Below are 18,507 nucleotides of genomic sequence, written 5' to 3' on the forward strand. Positions count from 1 at the left end.
TGTGCCACACATGATAAATGGAACACATATGGACGAAGCAGCGCAGGTATAGTTAGATGCCGCACTTTTGTGTAAAAGAACCTTGGTGTGAAGACAGCTGACAGTCTAATCCTAGCCAGGAATGCAGACAATCGATGGTATGTGGTGGTCTTTTAACTGGGACCAAATAAAGAAAGTCAGCAGAAGAAGAATGCTGCTCAAGTGTTATTATATTAACTGAAACTGAGAAGTAAACTGTTCACTCTTAATATTTCTAAAGCTTATATTCAGAAGTAATGCCTATGGAATGTATTCTTATGTTTCACACTACGCTAAGGCGAAGCTTTGTCACTGAAGGCTGAGTCACACGCTGTTGGACTATGGTTACAGGAGGTTTCATTGCTATATGCTCACTCGCCAGGTGCAGATTCCTTGAGACGAATACAAAGGCAAACATATGTACAATATAAACTGATTTTTGAGGAAGCTAGGCACACCGAAAGGTGGTGACTTGAAACGTGTTGTTCAATGATAAATTGAAATTGTTTGCCGTGATGAAAAAAATTACAAAGAAGCAAACATTTAAAGACACATTAACACACAACATGTCCCGCCAATTTGTAGACCACTCCATGTATTAAGAGTGATTTGCACTCTGAAACGGCTTATAACTTTGTAATCCTGGACCCCAAGTAAGTTTACATGAATTATTATGTAGCATCTCAAAAAATATTAAATAAAAAATGTCGTGTTCGAAAGTAAACGCTAACCATCATCGTTACTGATGAAATCGCGCTTTCTAAATGGAAAATGAATAAGTGGTTGCTGGGGAGTTAGGCAATCCACATTGATGTTGTGTGCAACTGTGTCCGCGATAATGTCGCTGACGTAAGGTAGTGAAATTGAGGTTGAGACGTAGTCTGGTACACGCATAGACTACAGGTAACATATATTGTTTACGACGTCAGTAACAAACATCTAAATGACGTTACTCGGGCTAGGAAGCCGAGTCCCTGTCAATCAACTATAGTGCACGACGAATGACAATTTTGTTACAGGGCAATAAAAAACCGATTTTCCCCATCCGATGCGATGACCTTGCCGTGGTGGATGGGCTTACATAACTAACGGTATCACACGTGTACACCCATGCACACTGAGTAGTACAGTTTGTTTAACGGCAAACGTACACCTTAGGCATTGTTATATGATTCATTTTACCGAGCGAGGTGGCGCAGTGGTTAGACACTGGACTCGAATTCGGGAGGACGACGGTTCAATCCCGCGTCCGGCCATCCTGATTTAGGTTTTCCGTGATTTCCCTAAATCGCTCCAGGCAAACGCCGGGATGGTTCCTTTCAAAGGGCACGGCCGACTTCCTTCCCCATCCTTCCCTAATCTGATGAGACCGATGACCTCGCTGTCTGGTATCCTTCCTCCAACAAACCAACCAACCAACCAACCTATATGATTCATTTGTCATTGGTAGTCGACCACTCTTAAATTATGGTGCTTAGAGCGCTAGAAGCAAAAGTAATAACTGACATATATGCTCAAACGTGTCTTGTTTTGTATCCTGCACATTAGGTGGAGAAGCGTCCGAAACCAAAGCAAGGGGAGCGTGACAGGGAAAAGGGGGTAAGGCGGGGGGCAGAATGTAACATGCGCTTCAGGTGTGTGAAGGCCTGCTCACAGGCCGCTGACCACTGAAACGGATAGCCTTCCTTCCGCAACTGGTTGAGAGGATACATAATACATGCTGCTTGCGGAAGGAACTTTGAATAATAATTCTGTTTCCCCCAAAAATGCCCGCAACTCCTGGAGGTTTTGGGGACACAGGAGAGATTCAATAGCAGAAACATTGTTGTCAGTGGGCTGAATCCTGTCTTTGGCGAGCAAGTGGCCCAGGTAGTACTCTTGTTCCTGGAAAAACTGGAATTTGTGCAAACGGCAGTTGAGCCCTGCACCATGCAACGTAGTGAAGAGGATACGGAAGTTGCGCAGGTGGTTTTGGCGCGTAGCACCCGTAACAATTAAGTAATCCAGGTAATTGGTACAAGCTGGGATGGACATGGTTAACTGTTCCAGGTATCTCTGCAAGATCACTGGAGCAGAAGAGATCCGAAAAGTCAAACGCTTGTATTTGTATAAGCCAAAAGTCATATTGATGACAACAATGCGTTGCGACTCCTCATCGAGTGCAAAGTGTAAGTAAACGCCAAGAATGTCTATTTTAGAAAAACGTTCACCTCCAACAAGCTTTGAGAGGAGCTCCTCTTGTAGTAGTATGCGGGAGGTTTCCACCAGAGCTTGGGCATTGATCGTCAACTTAAAATCTCCACAAAGCTGGAGGGAACCATTTGGCTACTGGACAACGACCAGAGGTGTGGCGCAAGCACTAGTTTTGACCGGTTCTGTGACCCCAGCGTCTTGAAGGGGACCAAGTTCGAGCTTAACGGCCGTCCATGAGGAGACTGGAAGAAAACATGCACGACAGAACCAGGGTAAAGCGTCTAGACGTACAGAAATATGTGCCTCAAAATCAGTGGAGCACCACAAGCCAGGCTCAGAGACGCAAAAGAGGCACAAAGGTTACCAAGTTCCTGAAAAGGAACCGTGTTGGAGACTACCTCAGCTTCGTCCATGATGGAGAACCCAAACAACGAGAAAGCATCCAGGCAGAAAACGTTGCCAGCAGAATGACTGCTGACAACATATAGCGTTAGCGGCCGTGTAACTATCTTGTATGTGGCTGTGGTGGTGAACTGACCTTTGAGGGAAATAGAGCTGTCACCATATGCAACCTACTTGCGAGAGGGCACGGCAAACGCGATGGCCTGAAGCTCATGCGCTGTCCCATGACGCAAGTTAGGAATACCATTAGGCTGACCTGACGGCCGATGGCAGACAGTTATGAGATGTCCGTCCTTGCCACAAACGGCGCAGTGCGCCCAACGATCAGGGCAGTCTGCCCATTGGTGCCTCACAATATAGTCAGGACAAGAAGGCGCTGGTTGCACCGATGTGGTTGGACTGGCTGCTCAGACTTCAATGACACGTCCGAAAGGAACGAATCAATACGCCACCTTCGGGAAGAAGGCTGGCGAGTATTTCGACTCGTGGCAGCGGTTGAACCGCAGCGATCTGGGAACGGACCGTAAGACATTCATTTGCTGCCTGCGCGATCTCGTAAGAGGGCGCGATTTTCAATGTCGTCCAAGGAAGGACTGCAGAGCGAACTTCTGGATCGGGAGCCAATTGGACCACAACATCACGGATCAAGGAATCGACATATGAAGCGTTGCAAGAGTATATGGCTATCGACCATGAAGGAGCTCTGCTGGGCTGTGGTCATGGACAGGGGTGGACCTGTAGGTGCTCAGGAAAATCGTGAGAACCGGTGTCGTGGTAGCTGCACTCATGGCACAGGCAAAATCGCAACGACGCCTCACAACTTACAAATCCGTCACCCATAATCGATAATATTGGGCCGCTTGCTTGTGGTAATGGAACTCGAGGCCCGCGACCAAGTGGAATCATTGTGAATAACAGGTCGACAGCAACGAACAGATTTCCTCGAAAGTGAGTGTAACCGTGTTTGAGAGTGGAGCTGACTTCGTAAGCAAGAAAAATGTCTCCGGAAAAGCCCAAGAAAGGAAGAGCGACCGTTGGAGAGCGTCAATCGAAACCCGAAAAGCGGCGAAGCGGTGCTTCAGCCGCTGCAAATACGTGTCCCAATCCTCCTTGGTGTCTTTAAATGGCGTAAATACGGGTGGTCGGGACTCTGTCTGGGAGGTGACCACAGTTGGGAGAGGTTGTGAACATTGTACCTGCAATCGGTCTGACGACCGCAGAATTTCCTGACGCAAATGGTCCATTTGCTGCTGGAACTGCTGATGGAATTGCCGTTGCAATTGCTGCTGCAGGCGCAGGTGTTGCTGTTGATGTTCCACAAGCTATACAACTTTGGTGTCCATAATGCACCGTTAGCCGTTTACCTCGTCGCCATTTCTATTAACCGGAATCAGATCGGGAGCCGCAGACCGAGTGGCCGAGTGTGGCGACGGTCAGTCGCCCAAACCTACGGAAAGACAGCTATGAGCGACAATGAGGACAACAACAACCACGAACTGATACGGCAGACAAGATGACAATAACAACCGCGAACTGATACGGCAGACAAGATGGCAATAACAACCACGAATGGATACGACAATAGACAAGTCCGTAGAGTAAACCAGATCGAGGTCCGAGACGTAGCGATATTCAAAAACCAACAACGATGCGTACATTACTCGTAGAACACAAGAGCGAAGTCGGAACACGAGTGTCTCGGACGATGAAATGGCTCGGTATGTACCCATAATGTGCTTGAAGAGCCAGCGTTCTTGAAAGGCTCTATCTTACGAAGTGATCGTTATTTGTTCGGATTGGCGGGTATGCTGTATTTGCTTGGGGTGGTTTGTCCCCTTGGTGGAAGATGGTGGTGGTGATGGTGCGATGGGTGTGTATATTTATGAGTTACTTTGTGGTTAGCAACTGAATTGGCGGTGGATGGTGGTGATTGGTGCTTGGTGGTCAGAGTTTACGCCCCTCCCTAGACAGTTAATGAGATGATGTAGAGATACGTTGCATGACTCGAAGAAGTTGGTTGATTTTTGCTGAATGAAGTAATGAAAAGATGGTTGCCCTAACATAGCTCTAATCTCCTCATTACTGGTGAACCTTGGAGTATCTACGATGATTCGAAAAGTTTTGTTTTGGATTATCTAGAGGTGCTAGAGATTTGAGTCTTCTGCCATTCTCCACACTTCTGAACCATAGAGGATGGCAGGTAGGATGATCGTCTTCCACATTCTGAGTTTGGCAGGTAGTGTTCGGCGCCTACCTTTTAGAAGCTGCTATAGCTGATAGAGCCAGGCAGAGCCCTTGCTTCTGCCTTGCTTGATATGGTGTTTGAATGTTAGGTTCTTGTCTAGTTTTAGTCCCAGGTATGTCACGACTTCCTTCCAGGGTAGTTCCTGGCCGTTGTAAGTGATGTTAATTATGTGGCGTTTGATTTTATGATGGAACAAAATTTTTTGACGCTTGTCAGCATTGATTTTTATTTTCAATAGGTTGCACCACTTGGTTACTTTACCCAAGTGGCGCTGTAGGCTAGATAATTTATGTTTCTGCCACTGTGATACAGTGCAGTATCGTCTGCGCACAAGCCTATATTGCCGCCTGGCTCTTTCAGCAGATCATTGGTGTACAGAAGGTATAGGAGAGGGCCAAGCACAGATGCCTGTGGGACACCTGCCTCTATTGATTTTAATTAGCTGCTTGCATTTTCTACTATTTTGAGCAGGTGGAGTGGGCAGTTCATTTTTGAGAGTTTGTATAGCAGGCTGCGATGCCAGTCCCAGTCGAACGCCTTTTCTATGTCCAAGAAAATAGCTGCAGTGCTGTTACTCTGTCCCTTCTCCATGTAGATGTGCGCCACCAGACTAATGGCTTGCTCTGTGATGCTATGCCCAGAAGGAATTCCGAATTTCTCGGAGATAAGAATGTTGTTTGCGGATAGGTATTGCAAAAATGGTTCAAGTGGTTCTAGGCACTATGGGACTTAACATCTGAGGTCATCAGTCCCCTAGACTTAGAACTACGTAAACCTAACTAACCTAAGGACATCAAACACATCCATGCCCGAGGCAGGATTCGAACCTGCGACCGTAGTAGCCGCGTGGTTCCGGACTGAAGCGCCTAGAACCGACCGACTACAGCGGCCGGCATAGATTTTGCAGTAGGGACTTTTGTATGAGGATTTCTAGTAATATGGACAAGTGGCTGAGCAAGGAAATGGGCCAGTAGTTTTGAAGGAATAGTTTATCTTTGTTGGGTTTGGGGACTGAAATTACTTTTGCAAGCTTCCAGGCTGAAGGGAAGTATTGTGCAGTGAGGCAGTTGTTTAGGATGGCTCTGAGGTGGGAGACTGCTACTTGGGGGACGGTCTTAAGGAAGGGTGGTTTGACGGTGTCAGGACCAGGGGCTTTTACATTGACGATTCGCCTGATGGTAGCAGCAACTGCACGCCCACTGGTTAGCTCGAAGTTGGTGTCGGATCTGGCGCGAAGTCTGCAATGGAGGTGGCGTTCAACTAGGTGTTCCAGGGCTTCTGCTTCGTCCTCGTCCTCTTCGATGACATTTTCCCGGAACTGGAGCTCGAGCGTGTTTGACGTGGCAGCTGCTTTGTCTGCTGGAGTGTAGACTACTCCGATCTGCCCATGTAGAGGTCTGGTGGCTTTGTGGGGCTGCCGCCTGGCTTCTACGATCCCCCAGAACTTTTCGGGATTTCTGAGCCCCTGCGCTGCGGGCTTTATAGGGCGCCCGTGAGTGTCGATAGGCTGGCGCGGCAGGCGTGGCCTGCGCACAGCTCTGTGGCGGCGACAGCAGGGCTCGCAGGCTATATGGACGCCGACTAGCGGCTCTCGTCTACGTCCATGCCTTCTAATGGGCTGTCCAAATTTTCGGACCGGGACACTTTTTCAGCCTGTACCGTCGCTAGAGAGATTCCTCCTCTGTCTCTGCTACTTTCCGCGCCGCGTCGCGTACCCACATTGCCACCAGCCTGCTTTTAACCCTGTCGTGAGCCTTGGGGAACATGCTTCCCACTACAATGAACTCGCTCCTAGTCCCGTGGGATTCACAGTTCCCACCTCTGTACGGTGTTACCACCTAGCGAACAGTATAGGGTACTACTTCCAATCGGAAGTTCCCGCCGTTTTTGCTGCACCTTCGCGCAGAGGTATTGTATAGTAGAGTGTCTCTCTGTAGAGGAGCCTTTCAGTGCTGTTTGCGTGACATTTTGTGATTTTTTCCTCAAAGCTATGGTATAAGGTAAATACTTCTGATTTACCCAAATTTATGAAGGAGCAGGTAAAATTTGAACGAGGAGAATTCCAGTTTGAAACAAAAGGAGCCATTTCTGCAGTAAAATGGATGGATAACCATCCAGTCACTTTCCTGTCCTCAATTCATGACCCATGAGAAACAGCCACAGTGAAAAGGAAAAACAAGGATGGTACTAGTACAGAGATTTCTTGTCCTGAAGTTGTGGCAGAATACAACAAAATAATGGGTGATGTCGATAAGTTTGATCAATTACGAGAAAGGTATGCTATTGGCAGACGTTCTGTAAAATGATGGCACAGAATATTTCATTTTCCTGGAGGATGTTGCTGCAGTGAACAGTTCTATCCTGTGGAAAATTAGTAAAAGAGAAAGTGGACAGCTTGACCAGCTCATATACGGGGTCCATCTAGCCAGACAATTGATCGCTGACTTCTCATCCCAAAAAAGGCGTGGACAAAAACCTGTCTTTCTGGCAAAAAGGAGTAAAGTACCTGAAGATTTTCGTCATGTGGCTGTAGGGGAGCATCAACCCATTTTAGGAGAAACCTACTGGACGTGCCGTCATTGTAGTACCAAAGCTGCGGAAAAGAGCACTCGCTGTGTTTGCACATATTGTCAAATACCACTTTGCATAGACCCATGTTTCAGAAAATTTCATGGCAAGTAATTGTGAATAATCATTGTAACAAGAGAAGTAAATTTATCAAATAAATATGACATACACTGAAAAAGTTGTTTTTGTCATTTAACTCCAAGGAAGGGGAGTGGGAAGAATACTTTCCATCTTGTTGTGTGACCTCACTTTCACAGTTGGAGCAAATTTGATATTCTGTATGATAAATATACCTATCTGTTAACTACTATCTGATCTCCATTCATTAAAAAAAAAAAAAAACTGCTCAATAATTTTGCCCACGAAAGGGTTAATCTTGCAGTGGGTAGTGGTCATAATGTTTTGTCTCATCAGGAAGGATATCTCAATTAATGACCCATGGTTGGGGAATGTGGTAAATTTATGGTGCAGCAGCGGCATATTTCGCTGCCGATATAAGAAGACATCTGACGAGCCAATATCGTCCTAAGTGGACGGGTCTAGCATGGTCTGTACCTTGTCCTATAAGGTCACCTGACATCAGTCCTCTGGAGTTTTCTTTCTGGAGTCGTGTCAGCAGTCCCATTGACACAGTTGAAGAAATGTAGCAGGGAATTACGTAGTCTTGTCTAGATTTACGAGATGATTCGTGAGTGTCTGGAAGAACTCGTAATTCACTCCAGTATTGCATCCAAATGCGAAGAAAGCACGCCGAAGTCGTACTGTATTTCTTGGTAAAAAAGGTCTTGGGTGAAACTTCAGCAGTACTATATGTGGACTTTCCCGAAAAGTTTACGTTTCAATTACTTTCTTACTGACTAGCACAATATTTTATACAGAGGTCATCGACGGCCCATAACCTCATCCATTCGCTATTACTCTCAAACATCTCATTTGCGGACCCCTTTTGTACTGCCACTGTTTTTCCTCTACTATTGTATACTTTTACATTTCACTCGTTTCAGTTTTCTGTATTAACTGTGGTATACACAGTCCCGTCACATTAAAGTGACCTGTAAAAAGACTGAATAACCACCTTTTGCAGCGGGGACCGCTGCGAGACGTGCAGGAAGAGAGTCAATGATTAGATTTGTTTTTGGAGAGGGTTCTCCTTTAGCAAAACATAATTTTTTATATTTCTTTTTATTCCCGAGGCATGTTTCGTTGTAGTTTCAGCATTATCAGTGGTTTTTTTTATTATCTTCTTGTTACCACATGTTGGGGATTTCCTGGATTTTATGTAATTTAATGCGTAATTTAATGCAGTTGTTTTGTTTTACAGTTTCCATTTTTTCTGCTTTACCCTTTATCTTCACTGTGAAGGTCTGCACTAGGCGAGCAATTTGTAAGCAAACACAGAAAGAAGCGCTTCAACCTCAAGATGATTAGAGTCACTGAGATTCTGGAAGTTACTGAGAGGGATGCTGAGCCATGCTGACTCCAGTGCCGTGGCCAGCTGCGCTACGTTTCTCGGTTGAGGATCCGTGGCGTGTAAGCTCGATAGATTAGTTTAAACCATGGCCATGGGAGTACGATAAAGTCATCCTGGTGCTCTTCGAACAGCACTTGTGTTCACTGCGAGCCGTGTGACACGTTTCATTATCCTGCAGGTGGATGCCATCATGCTGAGGAAAAAACAAAACTTGGCTCCAGGATAGAGGCATACAAATGTTGAACCATTGTACCTTCCAGAATGACGAGATCACCCAGGGAAAACCACGAAAATATTCCCCAGATCTTAAATATCCCTACTCCGGCCTAGCGCCTTCCGATCATTGTTGCAGAGCCGTACACGCTAAGAGCCATCTGTCCAGTGGAGCATAGAACGTGATTCACCTGAAAGGGCCACCTTTCGCCACTCAGTGGACGTCTAGTTCCAGCATTGGCATGCAATTCTACCTTTCATCGCCGATGAACAGCAGTCAGCATGCTTGCTTGATCTATGCACCTGTTGCGGTGGTCCATACGAAGCAACATTCGCTGAACAGTCGTTGAGGACACTAGTGCTACTCCCTTAGTACATCTAGGGGTTCATTTGTTCAACTATAGCACGTCTATTCGCCGGCACACATCTCTTCAGCCGTCGTTCACTCCTATCATCTGTGGCCTGTGGTGCACCACAGTTGCCTCGGTGTCGGTTCTGGATAGCTCCTATTTGCCATGCATTGCATACTTTAACCATGGCGGCAAGTGAACAGTTTACAAACCTACCCGTTTCGGAGATGCTTCCACCCATGGCCCGAAAGCCAATGATCATTCCTTTTTGGACGTCAGATAAATCGCTCTGTTTCCGCATTACGACAATGACTGCACTGGTTCCCGCGTGGCCCTCGACACGCTTCATATACCCTCCACTGCAAGTGCTGCCACCTGCTGTCTGTGAGAGGTTATTGCGTGTTAACGTTGAACACAGGGAGTGGTCACGTTAATGTGACTGTACCATGCATGTACAAGCTCAACAGATAAAATATTAGTCGTCCACTTAAAAGAATACACTGGTCACTTTGTAGCACTGCGGATGGTGCGGAACTAGTGCCAGGCTGTCGTGTAACCCTCCACTGCTGATATAAATCAATGGAGTGATATGAATGTTTGAGTGGATCGTATGGAATCAGAGCAGTAAGATGGAACAGATACAATTAGGAGACGTGGCAGAATGGCAAAAAGAAGCCATTCTGTTTGTATGTGACCACGATCACACAATGAATGAGGTTACCCGATACGAGGTGCTATCCAAAATTTTCGGGACTGGTGCTGCCATCTGTTAAAAACCTTACCTTTGGACTAATGGTCACCATCACCCTCGAAGTTGTTCCCATCTGCATATACACACCAGTCTCAGCGCTTCTGCAACTGGTCAAATGTTTTCTGGAAGTCCTGTTCTTTGAGGGTGTTTACCACCGCCAGCGATGCTTCTTGAATCCTCCGTAGAGTGAAGAACCGACTGCCCTTCAACTTAAGTTTCACTTTTGGCAATAGCGCGAAGTCGCAAGGTGCCAAATCTGGCGAGTACGGTGGGTGGGGTACAACCGTCATGTTGTTTTTTGTCAAAAAGGTCCTGCTGAGCAAGGACGTGTAACAGGGCGCGTTGTCGTTATGCAGCAACCAGTTCCCTTGACGCCAAAGTTCAGGTCGTCGTCGCCGCACGTTTTCACGGAGCCGTCGAAAACGTCGCAGTAGTACGTGGAATTCACTGTTTGGTTGGTTGGGACGAATTCCTTGTGCACAATTCCCTTGGTATCAAAGAAAACGATGATCATGCTCTTCACTTTGCTTTTCTCCTGTCTCGCTTTTATGGGTCTTGGAGAGCCCGAGCCCTTACACTGGGACGATTGCACAGCTCATGCTCCATCCCTCAAACTCTTGTTGAATCATTGCAAGGGTCTCCGTAGCACTTTTCCCGAGATTCGCACAGAATTTGATACACACGCGCTGTTCTGTTCGCGGATCCATCGTAAAATCGCCACACACCAAACACAGAGTATTACGGAAATCACTGTGGACACGCAACACGTCCTTCCCGCTGAATGCCACTCCGCACACTGACTCATCAGATTTGCTGCTCTCGCCACCTAGCGGTGCAAAAATCTACTACTTCTACTTTTTAGATGGCAGCACCAGTCTCGAAAGTTTTGGATTCCATCTCGTATGTTGACGTATCAGCGGTGACTGTCTAACGACTCTACAAGGAATGGGGCATCACTTGCAGTCATGTAATGTGGAGTAAGAGCAGTGGTCGTAAAAATATCCTAACCGACAGGGAGAGAAGATGAGTGTCAGACCTTGTTAATGACGATCGGTTTCAAACTGGAAAGGAAATGTTGCTGACAGTGAATTCAGGTCCATCTCAAAGTTGCTAAGATAACTGCATGCAACAGACACTGGAGTCGAGTACCTTGCAAAAGGCCTTTTCTCGCAGTGATACATAAAGCCGCACGTTCTCAGTCGATTAAAAATTTTTATCTCTGTTCTGCAGTTGATCAAATTTATTTCATTACTTATATAACTCTATAATTATCACTTATATCGTAATTTTCTCCATGGGAGAGAGTATAACCAAGTTATGGTGTTATCAGATTCACAATGTTACACTGAAGAACAGCATTTTGAAGTAGCTGAAGTGGGATAGGTCCAATATAGGATCAATATAGTGTCTTCAAATTCCTGCCATTTGGTTTTTCCATTAATAATGTCCCAACATTTTAACTTGAGATAAGTGAACTATTTCCGCAGAGTCCTAATGCTCAGCAGCCCACGTAACTGCGCGTCTTCCATGGTAAGAATACGATAGAAATCGGTTCGTAGCTGTGTGGAGGCGTGTAGGGTGATCCAACGAGTCGCGATTTTGGCTCCTTTCAAATGATGCAAGTTGTCGAGGGTAATGACTGCCTTAGGAGGCATTTATCTGCGGTGTGTCGACAATGTCGTTCAGGCCCGATATGGGTCTGTTAGGCTGTAGGGGTGTTTTCCGTTTCATCACATGGCCCACTCGTTCAGGTTATTGTGAACATGAACCAAGATGTTTATTTTAACGTTCCCGGAGACCAAATGTTGCAATTTCTTCTCCTTCTTCATGATGAGTATACTGTGAATGATAACAACCATATTCGGGGGACAGTGTATATACGTTCCTGGACTGAGGAAAACTCAGCCACCATATCGCATCCCGACTGGCCCACTGAATCACACCATCCCAGCATTGAAAATATCGAGAACTTTGTGTAACAGTGGGTTAAACTTAGCGATCAACATCATGAATTTTGCTAGCGCTACGTAAACTAATTATCAATGTATGACTGCAACTGCATATGGCATTCATAAGGAAATTTGTTGAGTCTCCTCCTCGCCGAATTGAGGCCAATGACAAGGCTAGAGGATTTGATACACGGTATTAGCCTGGTGTGTCCTGGCGATAACGAACTTTTTGTCTTGTGTGCTTATATAAATATACAGGGTGTAATCGGTATAAGTGCAGTTTTTTTTGTGACTGAGGACAGTGTATTGTACAAAATTACACTAGCATTTACTTTATTTGCAGACTCATAATTATAGCTATTAGTACTAGTAAGTTTTTAGTTTCGACTGTACCTCCAAGTACATGTGGCAAGAGCAAGCCATTATTGCTTATTTTCCCCTGGGCAGCAGGTCAGGTTTTCAAGCTTGGACACATGGACGCAATGCAGTTAGTCTATAGAGATAGGCATAGTCCTCTTTGTAGTGCAGTTACGACCCAGCAGAAAACATTAGGTCGTAAAATTTGTGACATATTTGTGGGAAGACTTCGACACAGAGAAGGAACAAATAACGCACTGGATTGTGTACATGTTAAGGTACCGACGATCACAATATCTGCACTTATACCCCTGATACTCTGTGTAACGATGAGTCAAAATATTAAGACCACTAGCCTTAGCGTGACTGAATGTTGCCTGGTGATGTTGTTGGCACGTGACGCGGTAAGGGGCCGACAGGAATGCGAAGTCATTCTGTTGGTGCAAATGAGGAAATCGACGGACATAAAAGACTCTGACAAAGGACAGATTGTTGTAGCACTGCGTCTGAGAACGAGCACCTTGGAAACGGCGAAGCTGGTCAGCTATTAGCCCGCTACTTTCCTGAGCACATTGTTATGGAAAGTGGTTGAAGGACAGTACAGCGCTGCTGCAGGCACAAGTGTTGCGGAGTACACCGTTCAGCGCACATTGTTGGACAGGATCTCTCTAGCAGTTGATCCATACGTGTTCTCTTACTGACCCAGGTCCATCGCAAATTACAAAAGCAGTGAGAACGGGATTTGCAAAATTGGACTGTGGACCAATAGAAACGTTTCACCTGACCGGATGACTGACATTTCCTTATACATCAGGTCGGTGGTCATGTATTGTGACGGATATTCGACCACATGTAGGAAACGACTCGAGAGAAATCTGATGAGGCTGGACCATCTCGTCTGGAGCCGTCATCAGTGGATCGCCGAGTGTGAACAGAAAAAACAACAAGAAACCCGACAACTGGAATCGGCACCACGGATGAACAACGACCAGCGAGTAATCCAACAGAGATTTGTCCCATTTGCCACCTCATGGATGACGATGTCCACCAACTGACTTGTGCTGCCACCAGTGACGTCTGGAAAACTGGCCGACAGTTCGTTGCCTGTTACCTCCGCGTTCCGCCAGTTTCGATTGACCCACGGACTTTTATCCATCCTGAGGATACTTATTTCCCCGCCACCAAAAATCATATGATTGTATAGGTCAAGGGGTAGACAATCACCAACATGTATAATGATGGCCTTGACTTCTGGCAGTACTTACAAACAGCCCACAGTGAAGTCGAGCACCGACCGCGCTACCGCGCCTTCTTCACCAACCACCTACACACGATCTTTACGTCACCCCCGCTCAGCTGGATGGTGCTACACGCCCTGCTGACATCTGAGACTCTCCGCGCTACTTTCTATATCGTACCCACAATGGAGTAGGCGCATGGACACACGCCTCCTCTCTTTTATGCGCTATACCAGAACACGCTGGTTATTCCCACAACTCTACTGTCTATTGCTTCACACCTCTTAGCTTACATCAGTATTATTGTTATTCTTTTCCGACACCTTTTTAATAAAAACTTTGCTCGCTTTGTTCGAGTGTAATACCTCGTGCTATTTCCGCTGGAAGGATGGCATTTCTGTCGTATTTAAGCTTGTAGCAATAACGATATTTTGTCTATTTACCCTGTTCCCGGTAAAAAAGAAAGCTACTTGAGGGTATGATTCAGGGATGTGAGGGGAGAGGCATCGTGGCCAGGCCTCGGGTTTCGACCCCTGCCCGCCTTGTCTTCACCTGCTCAGAACTGACCACTCTACTCTTTTAAATAAATACATAAAAAAGTGGTAAAGACGTTGGACTGCAAAACGGATGGACCGTGTTCAGAACTCCCTCACACCCATTTTTTTACATAATGAACTGTCCGTCCCCTCATTGAAATGTTTGTTTTCTTTCTGTAGTCTTGGCAATTGTCATACTATACATTGGTTGTAGAATGTGAGTCATGTGGTAAGAATACATTACCGTCGCAAGTAAACGTAATGAACAGTGAGATCAGACGAGATACCACATAGACGTATCACAGAAATGAACACAACAAACGGACGGGTGTGAACTATGTTACAACAATAAAGGAATTCAAGAGTCAAAACTTCCAAAACGAAACGCAACTTCAAAAACGTTAAAAAAATATGTTTTGACAGAGCATAGATAAACGATGAGATTGTGAAACTATTGCGTTCAGGTGTTACAGCTTTGTGACAAACTATTATGTTTTTATCATTTCCTTGGGAGTGATCACATACACATTCATACGAACACCTACATCGGGCACGGAGGCGTATCTCACTCGCTTACCAGGCATACAAATTAGGTGCGTCGGTAAGAGATTCCTATCATAAGACACACGTACTGCCACTAATGCCATGTATGACACAACAGACGTGTTTTATGGCGGAGGATTCGGTTGACTTGTCACCTTCTCGTTGAACATTTGCGGCTCCCATTCGAAAGTCACTTGCTTTCGGCTGCTAATGAGTAACTGTGCAGAATCAGCTGTCATTATAGCTCCCTTCCTTACATCTCGATGCTGCAAACGGATCTTACATCACGACACGATACAGACACTAATTTGAACACAGCGAAAAGCGAAAAAAAAGAAAATAAATTAGGACGAGGGAGGTTTGAACACGGCTCGCCTGCGGGGTGGACCAACACCGAATCCACCTAACATCGCCGTTGTTTTTTAACGCTGCTGTATATTGCACTTCTTGTCCTTGGATCGTTCACTGTTTCTATTTTGCTTCTTTTTTCATAGTTCAGGACACCTTCTTCCAGTTTTCATCCTTGATCTGTGTTCAGTTTTGAGTTTCCCTTGTCAGTAGCCTACCAATGACTTGTAAGAAACATGTTACTCAGAATCGCTACTGTATACTGCCTTCCAGATTTGAACCAACACGTCATTAAGCAAGTGGACATAAAGTTTTGGCTGTCTGGGAAGAAATTACATAAAAAATGTATCTAAAATTAGGGTTTCCATGTGTTCTCGTGGGGGTTGAATACGTACTCCAAGGAATTTTATGTTTCTCTCAGCGTTAAAATGTTTTACCGAGACAGCAAATATTTAATTAATAGCGTTCTGGATTTCTGGAGATTTAAGTAAAACTGTTGCGAACTTAGTCTCTCGTACACAGCGATATGCACCAGAGGGCCCTACCTTCCTGGCACTCCAGCCGTGACGGCACTCTGAGTTCCATCTGTTGCCGCCTTGATGGCGATTTCTGCTTCCGCTAGAAGACTTAAAGCGCAAGATTCTTCAGTCGCTAGTGATATTGGTGGCGGGGGGGGGGGGGGGGGGGGGAGGAGGAGGGGGGAAGAGGCTCTGATATCCGGAAACTATTTTCCTCTGCGCGAATGCAAGATCATCCCGCCAGTCGCGGGATGAACAGCGTCGCGCGGCCACTCTCATCCAGTTCACGCCAGTTCACATCGAGTTCATTTCTGGTTCATAGCAGTTCACATTGCGGTTCGCGGACGGTGCACTTCCAGTTCACCTCAGGCACAGTTCACGCCGAGTTCAGGTCCGAGTGCCTACAGTTCTACAGTTCCAGTCTACATCAGCCGCCGGTATTTCCATTCGCCACCGTAATAACAAGCCGCTACATGCGAGTTTACGTTGGACTGTTCAACTGTCTAGTGAAGTTACTACAGACAGAACAGACTACTGTCAAATGCGGCAGTCATGTTAAACATTTTTAGATTGGATAGTTATCTTCAATGTGTTTGGCTAGTCAGCGTGCTGGACATTGAATACGAAGCCACGCATCTGTCAACACTCAAAGATGAATATTACTTTCGTAGAAAAACTTAATAACATTTATTATTTGATTCATTTTGTGTTGCCCATCTAAAGACTGTTTTAGAGCCCTGTCTTTACATAAAGTGACGAAGCGTGTACAGCAACTAAATATCTGCAACTGGAAGTTCGCTCCCTGGTACCTGTTTTGTTGCGCAACATAAGATTGTGATGAACACAACTGTATTGGAATCAATGTTCATGTGAATACGCATATTAAGGGACATCAAGAACCTAGTTTAATTTATGCTGCTCCAAAAATACTGAATTTGTCGAATTTTCATTGATTTGTAAGTGGCTTTTAGGTCTGCAATAATTTTTACTTGGAAAAAATTTACAAAGCTTGTTCTAACTTCAAGAGAATGTCACCAAATGTATAAAGAGCAGTGGAAGTCATCGAGGATTGTCTGCAACCAAAAAACTGTTTTATATCATTCAAAAAAAAAAGAGTTAAGTACCAGCACCTGGTGGTTAATAAGATTACCACATACTTAATGAGCTGACTGTAATTATTGTGAATGTGAAAATACACTGCCGGGAAAAAATGTGCACACCCCTTTAGAAGTTTTCTATTCACTCAAGATTTACTGGTGCAACGGTGCATATAGAGTACATGAAATGTTTATATTTACAATTCAATAACGCAAGCGGTTCTTAGGTACTAGGTATCGACCCATGTTGAAACATCCATATTACAACGTGGGATAACTTCCACGGGTGGCAAAGCAGGAGCTGACTCTGACATCCAGTCGATAGTACAGATGGCAAATACCGTCCTGGGAAATGTTATGCCACGCCTGCTCGACCTGTTCACGTAGTTCTGTAAGAGTTGTTGGTTGATGAGTCGCACGAGTCACTTCTCGTCCAATCGTATCCCACACATGCTCGTTTACAGACAAGTTTAGAGATCGTGCTGGCCAGAGAAGTTGCTGCACGTATCGCAGAGAAAATCGAGTTTCACGGTCAGTGTGTAGTCGACCATTATCCTGTTGGAAATACACATCACCCTCCTGTTGCAAGAACATCAAAAGAATGGGTCTAACAACATTCTGCACGTTCCGAGTGCTGGTTAGCGTCCCCTTCAGAAACACCAAAGGTGAACGAGAATTGTAACTTAATGCACTCCGGTGGGACCAGCGTGCCTTGGACGAATGCATTCTTGGAGACAGCACTAACCAGGTCTATGTCGTACTCGCAAACGACCATTCCTTGCGTGCATGCAGAACTGCTTTTATTGCGGAAGACCACGGTGTGCCATTCCAGCTTCCAAATGATCTTCTGACAACACCAGTCGTGCCACGCACGTCGATGCTGTGGCGTGAATGGAAGACGGGCTAGAGGTGCGTGTGCCCTTAAACCCACTGCTAATAATCGGTTTGCAACAGTTCGTGTTGACATGTAACTGTACAGTGTGCCACTGCTGCCCTAACAATACGACGATTCTGTCAAGCATCTGAGGTACGTGGACGTCCAGAACCTCGTCTACGAGTGTGAGAATGTTCACGTGTCCACTGACATCAGCATCATTGCACAACTAACGCAGCCCATCCAACTTGTTCAGCAATTCTCCGAAATGCCCATCTCGCCACTCGGAGACCCTTTAAAGTCGCTCAATTGGCTTTAGTAGATCGAGTGCGTCTCCAGACCATGTTTGCCTGCTTTCTTCACACGTTTGCACCATACTGAGCCTTCTGGCTGCGGACATTCCCTATATGGAGTACTGGTACTTATATCACTACGTTATCTGTTGACGGATGACGCTGCCTACTATCCCCCAGATGCATCAAAATCAACGTCGTCTTTCCAGGCATACTTTTTTTCCAGAGTTGTAGTTTATCAACGTCCTAAGCGTCTCTAACTGTGTCTATAACAAGAGAGGTGTGTTACCCTGAACAAACGTTGGAGTCGAGTAAGCAGCGCTACGCTAAGACCACGGAGACTCACTGTTTGGAAGTCACTCGCTCCCTTTTTGCGGAACACGACTGAACTGACGCCAAACCTAAGCCTGCGGCAAACCTAAGCCTAGGGCAAATCGCACGGTGACCAGTGCTAGTTGAGATTTTACATAAGGTAAGTATCCCATTCTACTCGCTTCTGGTATCGATTCAAGTGACTGCGAGGCAGTTTATCTAATCTACATC

Source organism: Schistocerca serialis, chromosome 3 (genome assembly GCF_023864345.2).
Source record: "Schistocerca serialis cubense isolate TAMUIC-IGC-003099 chromosome 3, iqSchSeri2.2, whole genome shotgun sequence".
Lineage (NCBI taxonomy): Eukaryota > Metazoa > Arthropoda > Insecta > Orthoptera > Acrididae > Schistocerca > Schistocerca serialis.